This window comes from Lathyrus oleraceus, chromosome 4 (assembly GCF_024323335.1).
Source record: "Lathyrus oleraceus cultivar Zhongwan6 chromosome 4, CAAS_Psat_ZW6_1.0, whole genome shotgun sequence".
Taxonomy (NCBI): domain Eukaryota; kingdom Viridiplantae; phylum Streptophyta; class Magnoliopsida; order Fabales; family Fabaceae; genus Lathyrus; species Lathyrus oleraceus.
Window position 1 is genome coordinate 5,700,532 of NC_066582.1, and position 16,888 is coordinate 5,717,419.

At 37.6% G+C, this 16,888-nt stretch overlaps 1 non-coding gene across 1 annotated transcript; it reads left to right on the top strand.

Annotated features, from left to right (window-relative positions):
• The first annotated feature begins 7,974 nt into the window (after positions 1-7,974).
• LOC127077762 (small nucleolar RNA R71) lies at positions 7,975-8,081 on the top strand. Its single transcript, XR_007787536.1, has one exon. It is a non-coding gene; the product is annotated as a small nucleolar RNA R71 (small nucleolar RNA).
• Positions 8,082-16,888: the final 8,807 nt, after the last annotated feature.

Sequence of the window (16,888 nt, forward strand, 5' to 3'; positions counted from 1 at the left end):
GTTCCTCTTCGACTTCATCTGCTCCATTATTAGGATCTCCTTCATTGGGCTCAGGAGCGTTCAGATCAAAAATCCAATTCGCAATATTTTGCGTTTCTGTATGGTTCCTGATGGGCATAATGATGCTTCGAACTATCTTGTTCCTAACCACAGGATGGTACTTCCCGTCGTCTCTGGCCTTGATGACGTGTGAGGAACGACAATAGTCGATGTTGAGGAACTCGGCTGGAAAGGCAAGTAAGTCAACGAGCCTATCTCCCAGATTCAGGCCTAATGCTATGGAGGTGATGATTCCTCCAAAACAGAGCGTCGTGCTGCCTCTCATGCATGCAGCCTGTATGTTGGCCAATAGGAATGGGGTGGCATTGAACGCCGCCGGGGTGAACACACAGTGAATAAAGAAGAGCTCCTTAGAGTTTACCTTGTGAGTGTTGACTCTTCCGAAAACCGTGTGCCCTAAGACTCGGGGGAAATATCTTATAGTTGGGTTGTGGATGTAAGTTGCGTTGAGCGCATCCCGGCTTGCGAAGTTCATGTTGGTAAGGCTATGCCACACTCCAAATTATATTTCTGACCATCCGTCAGGGATACAACAGTGAACTCCCTCTCCATGTCGGAAGCCAAGCATTCGCGCTATTTGAGTTTGGTTCAGGGAATACTCGGTACCGAACATTCTAAATGTGGAGGCTCCGGTGAGAAACTGAGTTTCACCAGGAGGGGTAATGTAGGAGAATGAACTCAGGAATTCCAAGGTCAACGCCTCATAATTTGGTTGCAGGTTGGTGCAAAGTTGCGTCAAACTAGAGTTGTTCAGCATCCATTCTACACCATCTGAAAGTCCCAGCTCCGTCAGACAGTCGTTATCAACATACCACGTAGCTTGGACTGAACATTGATAGAGCCTGAGGTAGTTGTCTCTCTGTCGCTCGCTGGCTTCTCCTTCTCTGAATACGATATTTGAGAGGTCGGGAGCAGCTCTCTCTTGACGGGCCATTTAGTGTGCGAATTTGAAAATATAGGTTTTGGTGGGAGAGATGGATTTCGTGAGTTATAAGGTACTCACACATTTCTCGCTTAAAAGGATGTGAAGAAAGGGTTAATGTAGAAAAGAGTGGTTTGAGTGGGATGGTTAAGGAAAATAGAATGATTTGATGAGGAAGAAGAAAGAAAGTGCGCCTGTTTTTATAGGCGCGCCTTCTGGATCCGTGACGATCGTCACAGGGATGTTACGGTCGTCACACGTAACGATCTTGCATAACGGTCATCTGCAATGGTCGTGTGTAACGGTCATGTACTTAATGTGTGACGGGCGTGGCGTATCTGTGACGGGCGTAACACTGCAACGTTCACAATTTTTTTTTTGAAAACAGGCCAAAAAGTATAAGATTTTTAATAGTAGTAATGATAGCAGAAACACAGTACGACAACAGTATAAAATAAAATAAAGGTAGTATGGAATTAACAGCAGTAAAAAATAAAATGACAGAGGTAAGTTTAATTTATTATAGAAGCAAAAAGAAATAACAATGTTATTTAAATTAAATTAAAAGACTAAAGTTAAATGTAACATTAAAAGAAATAATAGCAATAAAAGTGCTCCCTCCCCATACTAAAACATATCAGTGTCCTCATTGCTTTAATGTGAGTAGGAGAGGTCAGCGGTCAATGTAATCAGCCACGGTTCTGTCCCAAAGAAGCTACAGCCTAGTTCAAGTGATCGAACTGTTCGACAGCGACATCCATTAAGCCTAAGACGTCAAGGTGCATGCTCTTTATTTCATCTTTCACATTGGTAATGTCAGTATGGAAACCATCCAGACGGGTAAGGATTATGGTCATATTTTCTACATAGGATAGAAGTTCCGGTTCATCTATGTTATAGTAGTTTGGAGGGGTTTCAGGGTCAGATTCATCAATAGAGATAGGGTCATCTACATACTCATATATAGGCGGTGTCTCAGGAGGTGATGGTGGAGTAATGTGGTGTTCATCTAAATCATAAAGCCAGTTATGTCGGTTATGAACACTTGTTCTCTCATGGTTTGGTAAGGTAAACAGCTGGACAACTTCGTTATTAATGAGGTAATCAAAAGTGTCCGGCCCAAGGTTTCCTATGATTCTACGGTCAAAGCAAAATTCAATATCCATGGGGCGGATGTGTCCAAAAGGTGTATGCTCGTAAAATGGGCGTCTAAGTCCAATGGCATCAGCTATCATGGTTACTAGGCCGCCTTTTATGATTGGGGTGCGATTGTTCTTTGCAAGGTGAATGAATCTTTCCATCATAAATGACACAACATTGACATGTCGACCTTGGTCGACACAGAGTAAGATGAAAAGTTCATCTCATGACACTATGGTGTTGTTTGCTTCTTTTCCAAACAGGGTGTGGGCTAGTATTTTGTGGAAGTAGCGGATAGCAGGGTTGTGTATCATTTGGGAGTGCATCTCGTTTGGGTTAGGGTGGTAGTCTCCAGTTAAACTACCCCAGAAGTAATCTAGGTTGATGTCATCAATTAATTCCTCCTGGCGGGTAGTGAAAACAAATGGGCCACTAGGAAATTCTAGGAGGTCAGCAAGGTCTCTACGATTATAAGTGAAGTCCATACTAAACAACCTAAAGGAAATCAACCCTTTGTTGAGTCTGTAACCATGCTCGAGGTTGTAAACTAGGGAGCTAAGGAATTCTAGGGTGAGTTCACCGTATGTGACAAACCTTCTCTTAATAGCAGCATTCTCCCATCCTAGCTGGTTAAACATAAACAATATGTTATCTCGGATACCTAACCTATCCATGGTAAGTTCATCATAATATATGGATAAAGCCATATCCTTATGAGCTAAATAATCATATCGCCTTCTCTGAACTCTGCCTCTAAAAACTGTATCTACTGGTTGCATGATGAAAGTTAGTTACTAACTAGTTATATTTCGCCTGTTAATCAGTATCCAATGTTTCTAAGTTGGTAACTAGAAGCAACAAGTATATTACTGCATAGAATCAGTGAAAGGGAGCAAAATATAGATAAAAGTCAAAGAAGGGAAATACTTAAAAACAAAGATAACAAATTAAAGAAAAGGAGGGTTGTCTCTCACTAAGCACTTTGTTTAATGTCGTAAGTTCGACAGTAACGTTGCGATTTACTAGTTTTGGGGTTGAGCGGGCAGCTCTATAAGTCTTATACTATTTGAATAGTCTCTGTTGTCGATACTATGATAATGTTTTAATCGCTGCCCGTTTACCATAAACGGTTCACTATTTCGACCTTTGATTTCTATCACACCGCTTTTAAAGACTTTTGTGATTTCGAAAGGGCCTGACCACCTAGATTTAAGTTTTCCCGGGAAAAACTTAAGTCTCGAATTAAATAGTAGCACTATGTCGCCGATATTAAACTCTTTCCTAGATATACATTTATCGTGCCATTTTTTGGTTCGTTCTTTGTATATCTTGGCATTATTATAGGTGTCTAGTCGAAGTTCTTCCAATTCGTGAATGTCCAAAATTCGCTTCTCGCCTACGGAAGTATAATTTAGATTTAGGGTCTTAATTTCCCAATAAGCTTTGTGTTCTAATTCCACAGTGAGATGACATGATTTACCATAGACTAATTTAAAGGGTGTGGTCCTTATCGGGGTCTTGTAGGATGTCCTATAGGCCCACAGAGCTTTGTTTAGTTTAGATGACCAGTCTTTTCTAGATATTCCGATAGTTTTTTCTAGAATTTGTTTGATTTATCTATTCGAAACCTCGACTTACCCACTGGTTTGTGGGTGATAAGGTGTTGCTACACAGTGTCGGACTCCATACTTCCGAAGAAGTTTTCCAAAGATATTCGATATGAAATGGGATCCACCGTCACTAACGACTAGTTTTGGCACACCGAATCTAGGAAAGATTATGTTCTTGAACAACTTAATCACTACTCGTGTGTCATTTGTCGGAGAAGCTACGACCTCGATCCATTTCGAAACGTAATTAACAGCTACGAGTATGTACTTATTACCAAAAGAAGACGAGAATGGTCCCATGAAGTCAATCCCCCATACATCAAAGACTTCCACTTCTAAGATGCCTGTTTGTGGCATTTCATCGTGTCTTGAAACGTTACCAGTGCGTTGGCACCGGTCGCAATTTATAACCACATTATGGACATCTTTCTATAGAGTAGGCCAAAAAAGGCATGATTGTAAGATCTTAACACAAGTTTTTGCTGTGCTTGCGTGCCCTCAATAGGGGGCGGAATGGCAATGAGAGATTATGTCGTCTATTTCATCCTCAGGAACACATCGATAAAAAATACCGTCGGTACCTCTTTTGAAAAGCAGAGGTTCATCCCAGTAGTATTGTTTTAGATCATGAAAGAATTTCTTCTTTTGTTGGTATGATAGGTCCGATGGAAGTACTCCAACAACTAGGTAGTTGACAAAATCAGCATACCATGGCAGAGTTGCATTCACATGAATTTCTTCCACAGATTCTTCTATTCCGGTATCATTTAAGATTAGTTCAGACATGTCGCTTTCCATTTGGGCTATAAGTCGTTCGTAAGGGAAATCATCATTGATTGGAATTGTTCAGGCATATTCCCTTTAATTTGTGATAAATGGTCTGCTACTACATTTTCAGTACCCTTTTTATCCTTTATTTCTAAGTCAAATTCTTGTAAGAGTAGGATCCATCTTAAGAGTGTTGGTTTGGCATCCTTCTTAGTTAGCAAATATCTAATAGCGGTGTGGTCGGTATATATAATGATTTCCGCTCATACTATGTAGGAACGGAATTTGTCTAAAGCGAACACAACGACTAGAAGTTCCTTTTCAGTGGTGGCGTAGTTTGTTTGGGCAGGATCTAATGTTCTACTTGCATAGTAGATAACATGAAGTTTTTTATCCTTTCTTTGTCCTAGTACTGCGCCTACGGCATAATCACTCATATCACACATGATTTCGAAAGGTAATCTCCAGTCAGGTGGTTGCATGATAGGTGCGGTGATTAAAGATGTTTTTAATTGCTCAAACGCTGTTAAACATTTCTCATCAAAGATAAAGTCAGCGTCCTTCATTAATAAACTAGTAAGTGGTTTGGTAATTTTCGAGAAATCTTTGATAAAGCGTCGGTAGAAACCGGCGTGTCCTAAAAAGCTTCGTATTTCTCGTACGGTTTTCGGAGGTTGAAGATTCTCTATGATTTCGATCTTAGCTTTGTCTACTTCAATTCCTTTATCAGATACTACGTGTCCTAACACGATTCCTTGTTGGACCATGAAATGGAATTTCTCCCAGTTCAAGACGAGATTCACCTTTACACATCTTTCAAGTACCATTTCAAGGTTTGATAGACATCCTTCGAAGCTCTGCCCACAAACAGAAAATTCGTCCATAAAGACTTCCATAATGTCGTCTATAAAGTCAGCGAAGATTGACATTATGCATCTTTGGAATGTTGTGGGAGTGTTACATAGTCCAAATGGCATTCGTCGGTAAGCGAATGTACCATAAGGTCATGTGAAGGTTGTCTTCTCTTGGTCGTTGGGATGGATAGGGATTTGAAAGAATCCTGAATAAACGTCTAGATAGCAAAAATGGGAATGCTTAGCCAATCGTTTAAGCATTTGATCAATGAAAGGCAGAGGAAAATGATCCTTTCAAGTGGCTTTGTTTAGTTTTCTATAATCGATGGACATTCTACTTCCGGTCACAACTCTTTGTGCTATAGATTCGCCCTTCTCGTTTTTAACAACTGTAACACCCCCTTTCTTGGGTACTACATGGACGGGGCTAACCCATTGACTATCGGAGATCGGGTATATGATTCCAGCATCTAATAACTTCTTTACTTCATCCTTGACTACAGTACTTAAGATTGGGTCGATCCTTCTTTGGTGTTCTCTAGAGGTTTTGCAATCTTCCTCTAGCATAATGCGATGCATACAGATAGAAGGACTTATTCCTTTTAGGTCGGCGATGTTGTAGCCTAACGTGGTTGGATATTTTCTTAAGACATCTAGTAACTTTTCAGTTTCCATTTGTCCCAAGTCGGCGTTGATTATTACTGGTCTTTTGAGTTCAGTGTCTAGGAATTCGTATCTTAGGTTCTTTGGTAGTGTTTTTAATTCCAAGTCTGGTTTCTTCGGGCATGGCATGTGGTTGGGTGTAAGTGCTAAGCATTCGCTTAGACTGTCATTTTGGTATTACTCACGCTAATTATCATATTCAAAGATTGGAGGGATTTAGATTTTCATTGTATCAGAATATATGGTTTCTTGCATCTCCATCTCTCTTACGCACTTGTCTATGACAACAAGTAGATAACAAGTATCGTCTATAGCTGGAGCTTGTAAGAATTGTGTCAAGATGAATTCAACCTTTTCTTCTCCAACTTTGAATGTTAGCTTACCTCTTTTCACGTCTATTATGGCTCAGGCGGTGGCTAAGAATGGCATTCCTAATATAATAGGTGTATTGGCATCTTCTTTGATGTCCATGATTATGAAGTCTGTAGGAATGTAGAATTATCCTACATGCACTGGGACATTCTCTAGTATACCGACAGGATATCTGATTGAGCGGTCAGCTAGTTGAACAAACATCTTGGTTGGTCTTAGTTCTCCCATGTTGAGCCTTTTACATATGGTTAAGGGCATTACACTAATGTTGGCTCCTAGGTCGCATAGAGCTTTGTATATGACGAACTTTCCAATGACACATGGTATGGAGAAAATACCTGGGTCTTTTAGTTTGAGAGGCATGTTATTTTGGATTATTGCGCTACACTCAGTGGTAAGTGTAACTGTTTCATTATCCTCGATCTTTTTCTTATTGGATAAGATCTCTTTAAGAAATTTGGCATAAGAGGGCATTTGTGTGATGGCTTATGTAAAGGGAATTGTAATGTTTAGTTGCTTCAGAAGTTCAACAAATTTCCTAAATTGCCCTGTAGTTTTAGAATTTACGAGTCTTTGAGGATACGGAATGGGTGGTTTATAAGGTGGTGGAGGCACATAAGGTTTTTCTTTCTCTTCGGCCTCTCGGGTATTATCTTCCTTCTCCTCCGGTTCACTTACCTTCTCAGTTTTTGTTTTGTCTGGTTTTTGGTACATGGCAGGATTTTGGAGTCTTGGATCTACGGGTCCGTCTAGTTCTTTTCCACTCCTCAATATAACGGCATTTGCATGTCCTTTTGGATTAGGTTGCGGCTGTCCAGGAAATGTGCCAGCAGGAGCGGCAGTAGATGCTTGTTGTTGAGCCACTTGTGAAATCTGTGTTTCAAGCATTTTGTTGTGGGTGGCTAAGGCGTCTACTTTGCTCGCTAATTGTTTAAGTTGCTCACTAGTATGTATGTTTTGGTTCAAGAAGTCTTTGTTTGTCTGAGCTTGGGTAGATATGAGGCTTTCCATCATTAGTTCAAGGTTGGACTTCCTAGGCATGTTAGGAGCATTATTAACTGGCTTTTGATATCCATGCAGGATAAATAGTGCTTGGCCAGGTGCATACATGGCGTTGTTATTCTTATACGAAAAGTTGGGATGGTTTTTCCAACCTGGGTTGTATGTATTCGAATAAGGGTTTCCTTGTGCGTAATTTAATTGATCGGTTGGGACTCCTGCCAATATCTGACATTTTGGTGCAGTGTGTCCTGGAGTTCTACATAACTAACAGTTTGGAGTCACGGCAGCCACGGTGGCTGTGGGTGGTATGGTCAAGTTGTGTAACTTTTGAACAAGGGCATCTACCTTTGCATGGATGTGGTCAAGGCTACTGATTTCGTACATTCCACTTTTTGTTTGGGACTTTTCTACTGGAGTTCTTTCACCTCCCCATTGGCAATGGTTTTGGGCCATGTTTTCAATGAGTTGATAGACTTCATTGTATGGCTTGTCCATAAGTGCATCTCCCGCGGCAGTGTCTATTGTCAGTCTTGTGTTATACAGAAGCCCATTGTAAAATGTGTGAATGATCACCCAGTCTTCGAGACCGTGATGTGGACATATTCTCATCATGTCTTTGTATCTCTCCCACGCATCGTAGAGAGATTCTACATCTTTTTGTCGAAATCCGTTAATTTGAGCTCTCAGCATAGCAGTTTTGCTTGGCGGAAAATATCGGGATAAGAAAACGTTCTTCAATTCTTCCCATGTTGTAACTGAGTTGGATGGCAAGGATTGCAACCAAGCCCAAGATTTGTCTCTTAGAGAGAAAGGAAAGAGGCATAGTCTTATCGCATCTTGAGATACACCATTCGCCTTCACAGGGTCTGCGTACTGCACAAACTTGGTCAAATGTTCATTAGGGTCGTCCGTAGGATTTCCAGCACATTGATGTTGTTGAACGGTTGATAATAATGATGGTTTCAGCTCGAAATCGTTTCGATTGATAGCAGGGGAAGCAATGCTGCTGTGAGGTTCTTGTTGGGACGGGGTAGCGTAGAACTTAAGAGGACGATTTTATGGATCTACTGCAGCCATGGTTGGTTCTTTAACTGGTTCGGCAGTAGGAAAGAAGATATCAGGAATATTGTACCTTCGTTGGTACTCTAGTATTCGGCGTCTTAAATATAAGAAACGCTCTAATTCTGCGATTGGTGGTGCTAAGTTGTCACCTTGTGAGCGAGTACTTGGCATACAATCGGGGGAAATAAGGGAAAGGAGATTAGTTTTTACCTTATTCTATACTGTGCAACGAAAGAATCACACTATTTGACTAAATCGGGTCCCTGGCAACGGCGCCAAAAACTTGATATGTCTCGTGACTGTATATAGAATACAGTCTATCAGGTACTTGACTGCAAGTGCACAGTCTAGTCATTTTAGTTTTAAAATATATCGAACCCACAAGGACCGATGGTCAAACTAATGCTACCGACGTTACTATGTTTAGCTAAGGGAATGATTTTTAGAAGTTTGGTTGAAGAAAATTAAATCTAAGGGAAGTTAAGTCTTAAGAAAATATAAATAGGAGGATATCAATATGCAACGTATTAGTCGTCAGGGATTCGATAAGTCACCGGTGTATAATTTAAGCACCAAATATCTTTCTGTAGAAAATACTTATTTAAAAGGCTTTATCTCACACTCTCGTGATTGTTGATTCGGACTATACCTTTAAGTCAGAATGTACGCTCTCGCTGTCCCATTTGAAGTTAAAAATACTTTTTGAAAATAAATAACTTCTAATTGCTTTTAAAGTGCTCTCGTTGTTTTTAAAATCAATGCCTAGTTTTTACCATCCAGTTCGACCCTCACGCTCTCGCGATTGTCGGTTCTCACCTTAGTTAATTTCCCACTCTAGCTCGTGGAAAAATCGTGTTAAATAGCTTCTCACTCTTGTGATAAAGTGAATTAAATTTAAATTAAAAACCACAGCAAAAAATATTGTTTGAGGAAAGAAGTTTTACACCGATTATTATTAAATCCCGTCTGATTAAATTGTTTACATACCGATACCGGTAGTTTAGCCGAACATGTTAAATAACGCAAACACAAACAAACATAAACAGATCAACCATAAAGCAAACATGATTATAATAATAATAAAGCAATAACAAGTAGTAATTGATTAAAAACCTGGAAATTGGATTAATAGAATACGCTGAATCTTGAAGTACTTGAGCAGTCCTCCACAGGTCGGTAGGATTTTGCTTCTTCGAAATAATTGCTTAAACTAAATTAAATAAATTGTAGTAGCTCCCCAGTGTAGGAAACTACTACTATGGCTAAATGGAAAACGGAAAGGAAAAAGGGAAAATCAAAGCTCTGAACGGTAAAAGAAAATAATGTTGCTGAAGAAAAATAAAAGAAAAACAGAATTGCCGTGGAAAAATGCAGAGAGAAAAAGGTCTTGAAAGCTGGCTTCAGAGAGAAAAATTGAGCGTCCCCGTAGGTCTCCAACTTCCATCCTTTTATATTCCCCATTGGGTCTTGGCAGTTGAGAGAAATAAGGATGACTTGGTTGAGTGAGGAATTCATGGGAAAGTGGCCGAGGAACGAGAAATAAGGGCCTGGTGGATCGCTTCTATTGACAGATTCAAAGCCCTGATTTTGGCGCGTGACGTTCGTGATGGGCCTGTGACGGTCGTGACAGGCTTTGTGACAGTCGTCACATGCACATAATTTGTATTCTCTATTTTTCTGTTGTTCTCTTCTGTTCCTTCCTTTTCTATACTTTGCTCATTTAAGCATGAGAATTGAAATACCTGCAAAAATAACTCGAACACTTGCAGAATAATCGGAATATAAATGAAAGTGGTATGATTTTTGAGTGTAAATCATTGCAAATATACGACGTATTTTCACGTTATCAATAAAGCACACGTTTTCAATGGCGAAAACTATTGTTAGATGATAGACTTAAATCTAGAGGGGTGAATAGATCACTAGTTAAAAAAAAGACAAAACGTAGTTTTAAAAAATTTATGGTGCACGAAAGTAAGCAGAAGTTTTCCGAATCAAATCGTCTAACTGAATCCGCTATCAAAATCCAGAATATGTGTAATTGTAATCACGGCATGATAATGAATCACTAATTGACCAAACACAATTAATAACAACTAGTTGAATGCAAAACAATAAGGATATTCTACTTTAAATGATAATTCACACAAAAAATCAATTGAGACAATTTGTCGAACAACTAGTGTTCAATCAAAATTGTTTGGAAATTTATGTGATCTTGTTGATCTTAAAACCCAATCACAACCTAAGGAATTGTGATCAATCTCGAAAACACCAATTTCAAAATGTGATAAAAAATATTATCCAAACAAATTGATCACACGATTGATGAAATCAACAATTTGCAAATCAAAAATAAAAGAGAGATAGAGAGTACACAAGGATTTGTTTAGGCAGTTCGCCAATTAACCTTCCTATGAGTACGTCTACCCTCATTTCGAACTCGAATTAAGATAATGAAATTAATCTTACATTACAAATGTATGTATACAAGAGAGATGTAGCAATCCAACCTACAAACCCTAAGCTTGATGTTGATTCTGACACTTTCTCTACCCTTGATCAAAGCTTGATCAAGTAACCCAACAATGTCAATTTTATTCACCGTCTCATGCTACTTCTTTGCAAGAAACCCCTTGTTCTTCAAAACTTTCACTCGATCAAATCCGAAGATTTACCAATGTGATTCACCGTCTCATGCCATTCCTTTGCAAGAACCTCCCGTTCTTCAAAGACTTCACTAGATCAGATCTGAATCTTATCCAAAACCTTCAAACCTTAAACGATCTTGAAGGAAAAACCCAGCTCAATTTTTTGATTTAAAACCCTCACAGATCTCAACCCTCAAGAATTTTAATGTATGTGTTGACTTATGCAAGTCATGTATCGACACATACGATGAATGTGCCAACCTGTAGAAGCAATGTGTTGACCTATACACGTTATGTGCCAACCTGAAGAGGCAGCACATCTAACAGGGCGTACAAGCTTTAAAAATACAGTATATGAGTCAACCTATAATACGTATGTGGAAACGTATAGAAGAAATTTCCTTCTATGTATTGACCTATAATGCGTATGTGTCGATTTGTAGGCTATTTTTCACATAAAAATGAGTTTTTGATACATACAACTTGATGCATAAAACCTTTTCTTGATGCATGAATCTTTTCTAAACTTTTCCAACATGTTGTCATGCTTCCTAATGCTAAAATATATAACTAGACTCATAAGATAGCGTCCAATGTACATAAACGCTAAATAAATGCTAAAATATCCTAGTTTTGACATCATATTAAATATATCTAATAGAAAGTTGCACTCACATACTCCCCATTTTTTATGATGGAAAAACTTGAGACGATGTGTTTCGTGTCCATGAAGGCTCTCCCTAAATGTATGCATCATAGCTTCATATTCTTCTCCCCCTTTGACAACATCAAAAAGAGACAAAGCAAGATATTAGCAGTATCACATAAATACAACATATCACATATACAATATACCATACAAAGGCGTTTGCAAAGATAAGGACGTGCAATCACATATACACAACATACATGAAAATACACAATGAAAAAAAAACATAAATAACAATACAACAACATTACACAATTTTCATCCAAGGAATTACACATAGTAAAACCATTGTCTCATATTCAAAATAATTAGTAACATTGTCAATACATAACAAGCAGTAAAACAAGCCAATCAAAAAGAATAATGCATGATGACTCAAAGTACGACTTAAAGAAATGCACAACAAAACATGAGACTCAAAGACACAACAACACAAAACTTCATCATCTTCCACGGCCTATGGGCATTGGTCTTACTCCCCTATTCCATCCTTGTCCATCATTACCATAGTTATAATCCAAGAACTCACATATTTCTCGATAAAACTGAGCATAATGTTGATGGTTGTCATCTAAGCCGAGATCATATGGCTGGAAGATTGTGAAATAAGATAAGGATTATATGAAGAAGAAAATCTAAGTGCAATGATGATGGTAACAAAAAATGATACAATATATTTTGAAAAAGCGGTGAAAAGCGAAAAATGGAGAGAAGCAATGTTAGTAGAAATTAAAGCCATTGAAACGAACTAGACTTGGGAACTTACTATGCTACCTAAAGGAGCTACACCCATTGGAGTCAAGTGTGTGTTTAAAACTACAGCTAACAATGAGGGGAAGATGGATAAGTTCAAAGAAAGATTGGTGGCAAAAGGGTATGCACAACGCCCTGTTAACGATTACACTAAAGTGTTTGCTCTAGTGGCAAGGTTAGACATTATCCATGCAATACTTGCAATAGCAACTCAATTCAGTTGGGAGGTTTTTTAACTTTACGTGAAGAGTTCCTTTCTTCACGGTGAACTCAAGGAGGAAGTTTTTCGTGCAACAACCTGAAGGATTCATAAATAAAAGAGAAGAAGAGAAATTTTATAGAATGAGAAGGGAATTATATGGCCTCAAACAAGCACCACGAGCTTGGTATAGCAGAATTGAAGCTTAATTTGTAGGACAAGGTTTTGAGAGATGCCCCGATGAACACACATTGTTCACAAAGTCAAAAGAAGGTAAAATATTGATAGTAAATCTTTATGTGTACGACTTGATTTTTACTGGAAATGATAAAACAATGTGTGATGAATTTAAAAATTCAATGATGTTGGAGTTTTATATGTATGATTTTGGTAAAATGAAGCATTTTCTCGGAATAGAAGTTAAACATAGCTTAGATGGAATTTTTATTTGTCAAAGGAGGTATGCAAGAGAAGTATTAGCAAGGTTCTATATGGCAAACATCAACACAGTGAAAAACCCAATAGTGTCAGGCACAAAGTTGCACGAGAATGAGGGAAGAGCTAGAGTTGATGAAACTTTATTCAAGCAAGTAGTATGGAGTCTCATGTATTTGACTGTAACTAAGAATGACATGATGGATGTTGTTAGTCTGATTAGCAGGTTCATGTCCAGTCCTTCCATGTCACATTGTATTGTGTAACACCCTAAACCCCGAATAATAGATTTTAAATAAAAATAAAAGAAAAAGGATGTTACTCAATCATAAATACTTCATAAACCATAAAACAACAGATGTTGCACAACGGAAATTTATTTAGAAACACCATAAAACATGTCTGGATAGAACTGAATCAATACATCATAATCAAAATTTCAAAATAGTTTATTACAAACAAATCAAAGTAATGCAAACGAACACCCTTATCCCCAGTGTTACAAATTAAAGCATTCTAATTCGAAAACTAGAATATATGAAAGATAAAAGTTTACTGAGAGGCAACAATCATCTCACTGCAACAACGAACCTCAGTCCTACTAATCACCTGTGCAAAGCACACCACAAAACTAAGAAAACAAGAAAGGGATGAGAATATACTTACATATAGTAATGGTGAAAGTTTTGGAAAATAATATGATAATCGAGAAACGATAATTCACTCAAAACATGAATGATAATCACGCAATCACAAATACAAAACACAACATCGAAACAACCATTCATACCAAGACACATCAATGTATGCAAGAATAATGTTAACCAACTCCATCTCCTAAATGCATGTGGTATCAGCATTTTGTGAACATCATAGTTATGTTACTGATAACGTCCACCATCGTAAAAAGTCTCTGGCCCCTCAACTGAACTGATGATCCCCACCATAGGATCAGAGACATACCTCTAATCCCTCAAGTAGACTAACGATCCCCACCATAGAATTTGAGGCCACCCAAAAATAGACCGAAGTCTCACCTAACTCCGAAATAGTATGAATGCATGACATGTTATAAGCATTTAAACCGACATCCATAGAAAATCACCCAAACATCATCAAAGGTTGTATATTCACCAACAATTGATATTTCATCATTATGACTATAACGAGTTCCATGTATGAATCCAAATGTTAGTCATAGTCCTCCAAAATAACACTGTAACATCGTAACATCGTTAATTCCTCTTTCCGAAAATAGGAAAACATTGTTTTCGGAGCTTAAACGACTTAAAAATGAATAGTCACTACATAAGAGTGAGTTTGACTCCTAGGATGATTCTCTTTCCGAAAAGATATAATATGAGTTATTCTGACATCAGACGCCAAACCTGCGCAATATTCGGTTGAAGCGCGACTTATCCTTCAATACGTGCAACAAGCCCTCCTACCTCAGATTTTCCAAGTTTCTGCCTCCCAAGGTCGAATTCTTACTTCATACAGTTCCCAATAACAAATTTGAAAAAGTTATGATTTTCCCCAAAAGATTAATTTTAGATTTTCACAGAATAAATTATCGACTAAGTTTTTTTTTTATGAAAAATGGATTACGGTTAACAGAATAATCAAAAAGGACAAAGGTTAACCAAATGAGATTATCTCATTTGAACATAGGTCGAATCACTAACCGACCAAATTATAATCTTATTTTTCTAGAAATATTATTCAGTTCTTAAATTTTATCATCACATCATAAAAAATTTATATTTTATTAAAAATCATTAGTTGTTACAGTAATTTAAAAAAAATCCCAAAAATTATTTTATCAATTAAAATACCCATATCGATACTATTATTGATTCATCCAAAAGTGGCCAAATGAGATTATCCCATTTGAAGACATATTGTAAAACAAACGGTCGATTCAGCCTTCAACAATAAAAAACTTATATTCATATCATTATCCCTATAAACACTGGTGGGATATTATCATGTAGAATCGACCAAAAGGGTTTTGGGAAAACCCAATTTGGTTAAGCATTCAGGGATCGATACTTTTTTAATAAAACATTCACAAACATGCAATTTCATCTTATATTGAATCAATAACAAAGACCATTGACACACCTGCTCCAAGGTCTTAATGTTCCTCCTTCTCATATAGTAAGAATCCCCTTTACCTTATTGATTGAGCTTTCAAGGTCTTGATGTTTCTCCCTCTCCAAATCGCTGCCTCACGATCTCTTCCAAAATGGTCTTCCCAGACTTAGATGCGCCGTTTAGGGATATGTTTAATTCAACGTTAAGATTAATTCTCAAATACTTAGTCCTAAACAAAATATTTTTTAATTGATAAATAAAATAAAATAAATCTTAAATTAAATAATTATTCAATTAAGTGTCAGACCTTTAATATTTAAACAAAATATTTATTTGATTTTAAAAGAAAAATATTTTTTTAACATAAGGTGTCACACTATATTTAAATAATTAAATAATTATTATTATAAATCTCAAATAATCATTATCATTATTTTAAATAATTAAATAAAATCCAACGCTCCCACCCAAATATTTTAATAAAATACTCTCGAATACTCTAAAATATCATAAAACATCCAAAAATACAATAACATCACATAAATAAATTATCAAATAATTCATAAGATGTTATAATTAAATAAAAATAATTAAATAAGTTAGAGGCGTTACAACTTTCCCCCACTTAAAAAGAATTTCACCCTCGAAAATTACCTGGTGAAAATAACTATGGGTAGGATTCCTTCATCCCGCTCTCCAACTCCCAAGTCATGCTACCTCCAGCAGGTCCTGCCCAAATGATCTTCACTAGAGTAATCTTTTTGCCTCACATCTGCTTAACCTCTCGACCTGCGATCCGAACAGGAGCTGCTTCAACAGTCAGATTGTCATGAACTTGCACACCATCCATCTAGTTTACGTGCGAAGAATCATAAACATACTTCAGAAGTTGTGACACATGGAAAAGATCATGCAAGTTCGAAAGAGATGGGGGTAAGGCCACACGATAAGAAACTACTTCAATCCTCTGAGTAATATGATACGGTCCAATAAAGCAAGGAGTGAGCTTCTTAGATTTCAGGGTTCTTCAAACGCCAGTCACTAGAGTGACTATCAGAAAAACGTGATCTCCATCTTGAAATTCAAAATCCTTTCTCCGCTTGTCATGGTGACTCTTTTGCCTACTATAAGATACCTTCATCTTCTCTTGAATTACTTTGACTTTCTCAGTCGTCTGCTGCACAGTTTCTGGTCCAAGTATAATGCTATATCCAGAATCATACCAACATAGAGGAGTCCTACATCTCCTTCCATACAACGCCTCAAATGGTGCCATCCCAATACTATAATGGTAGTTATTATTGTATGTGAACTCTATAAGAGGAAAGTAACTATCCTAAGTACCTTCATGCTCTAGAACACAAGTCCTCAAAAGACTGGATAATCCTTCCAGTCTGTCCATCAGCATGTGGGTGATAGACCGAACACAATTTCAACTTAGTGCCCAAAGCATCCCGTAAGCTTCCCCAAAATCTGAATGTAAACCTCAGATCTCTATCGGAGATGATACTCGATGGAATACCATGAAGCTTCACAATCACCTCAATGTAAATCTCTACCAATCTTTGTAGTGGAAAATTGATCTTAATCG